Raw genomic sequence first — 2,500 nt, 5'->3', positions numbered from 1 at the left:
TAGTTATTATTCTATTATCAGCTGGTTATCAGTGATTACATCCAGATGGTGCAGTTCTTGACTATGATTGTATTAATAGGAATAGTAAAGTATATATGAGTGATATATATGAGTCTGTCTCTCTCTTTCTCTCTCTCTCCTTCCCTCTCTCTCGCTCTCTGTGTTTGTGTGTGTGTGAGTGAGTGAGTGAGTGAGTTACTAAGTATCTGAGTGAGTGTGTGCGTGTATGTGTATGTATGAGTGAATGAGTGAGTGCGTGTGTGTGTGTGTGCGAGTGAGTGCGTGAGTGCGTGTGAGTGTGTGTATGAGCGAGTGAGTGAGTGAGTATGCGTGCGTGTGCGTGTTTGTGTTTATGTGTGTGCGTGTGCGTGTAAATATGCAAAGCAAAAAGACCCTCACAGACAAAACCTGCTTCGAGCGTCTCACTCACCCTGCGGTTGAATCTGCTGACGAAACCGAACGGCTTCCGGTACCATCCAAAGGGAACGGCCACTGCGACGGCAACAGTCAAGGCCAAGATTGCAAATATTAATGTTGCTCGTTGGATGTTCATCTGGAGGGAAAAAAATATGATTTCTAGAAGTCTGTTAGTAGTGTATTACCATTATTAGCATCTTTATCATTATTTGTATCATTATTATCACTATATTCATACATATATTTGTCGATGCTACTAATTCTTGTCTGTCTCTCTCTCTCTTTTCCTCTACCTCCTCTTCCTTTCTCTCTCTCTCTCTCTGTCTGTCTCTCTCTCTCCCTCCCTACCTCTCTCTCTCACGCTCTCTGTCTGTCTGTCTGTCTGTCTCTCTTTTCCTCTACCTCCTCTTCCTTTCTCTCTCTGTTTCTGTCTCTCTCTCTCTCCTCCCTCCCTACCTCTCTCTCTCACACTCTGTCTGTCTGTCTGCCTGTCTCTTTTCCTCTACCTCCTCTTCCTTTCTCTCTCTCTCACTCACTCTCTCTCTCTCTCTCTCTCTCTCACACACACGCTCTCTGTCTGTCTCTCTTTTCCTCTACCTCCTCTTCCTTTCTCTCTCTCTCACACACACACTCACAGTCTCTCTCTCTCTCTCTACCACTGCTTCTTTATTGATGTCCGACCATTTCTTTATCTTCCTCTCCTGATGGATATGCTACTTTACGCATGGTGACATTAAGCGAAGAATCAGTACTGGATATTCTATGCATGAACCTCGCCCATGTCCTAAACTTTAGTTATTTCTTCGTCTATATGTATGTGTCTGTGTTTTCATGATGTGTATGTATGCGTGTGTGTGCACAGAGGAAGAGACACACACAAAGGCAGACACAGGGACAGACACAGTGGAAGAGACACGCACAGGGACAGACACAGTGGGAGAGACGCACACAGGGACAGACACAGTGGAAGAGACGCACACAAGAACAGACACAGAAGAAAAGACGCACACAGGGACAGACACAGAAGAAAAGACGCACACAGAGGCAGACACTAAGGCAGACACAGGGACAGACACAGTGGAAGAGACACACACAGGGACAGACACAAGAACACGCACAGAGGAAAAGACGCACACGGAGGCAGAAATGCACAGAAGCCGAAGTCCCAGCGACGCGGGAGAAGACACTCAACACACGACGTACCTTGCACCAGCCGAGCGAGGTCTTGGTCTGAGCCTCGTCTGTCCTTTGCACTGCATTTAATACCTCTGAGACGCGAAGGATAAGCGGGGGAGGAGGACAGGTGGGGGAGGAGGGAGGGAAGGTGTGGGGGAGGGAGGAGGGAGGACAGGTGGGGTGGAGGGAGGGAGGAGGACAGGTGTGGGGGGAGGGAGGGAGGAGGACAGGTGGGGTGGAGGGAGGGAGGGAGGAGGACAGGTGGGGGAGGGGGTGGAGGACAGGCGGGGGGAAGGAGGAGGACATGTGGAGGGGGGGGTGAGGGAGATGAGAAGGAAGATGCGGCATGGTATTCCTCCTCCTCTTCCTCCTCCTATCCCTCTTCCTCTTATTCTTATTCTTCCTCCTATTCTTTTTCTTCCTCCTCCTACTCATATTCTTTTTTTTTTTTCTCGCCATTTCTTATTCTTTCTCCTCCTATTCCTCTTCCTCCTCCTATTCTTCCCCTTCCTTCTGTTCTTCCTCCTCTTCCCCTATTCTTATTCTTCCTCCTCCTCTCCCTCCTTTTTTTCTTCCTCCTCCTCCTTCTACTCTTCCTCCTCCTCCCCCCTCTCCCCCTCCCCCTCTGCTCACCCCTCCTCCCCCCTCCATCTGGATCTAAGTGCGTGGCGTTGATTCTTTGTTATTCCAAGTCAGTCTTTTTCGGCGGTATGTACAGCAACTGTGACGTCATTCGGATTTCAAGGTAAAGGGTTGCGCAATGGGTCTTCGCCGTCGAGAGAGGTTTTCCGGCATTTCCAGGAGCATTTGGGTGATCTAGTGTAATTGCATCCATACACGCGACCGTTCACGCGCCTCGTAAATGCTTACATGTACATACACGCGCATGCGGATACACACACGCACG

Source organism: Penaeus vannamei, chromosome 10 (genome assembly GCF_042767895.1).
Source record: "Penaeus vannamei isolate JL-2024 chromosome 10, ASM4276789v1, whole genome shotgun sequence".
Classification (NCBI taxonomy): Eukaryota; Metazoa; Arthropoda; class Malacostraca; order Decapoda; family Penaeidae; genus Penaeus; species Penaeus vannamei.
Note: the sequence above shows the minus strand (reverse complement) of the source record.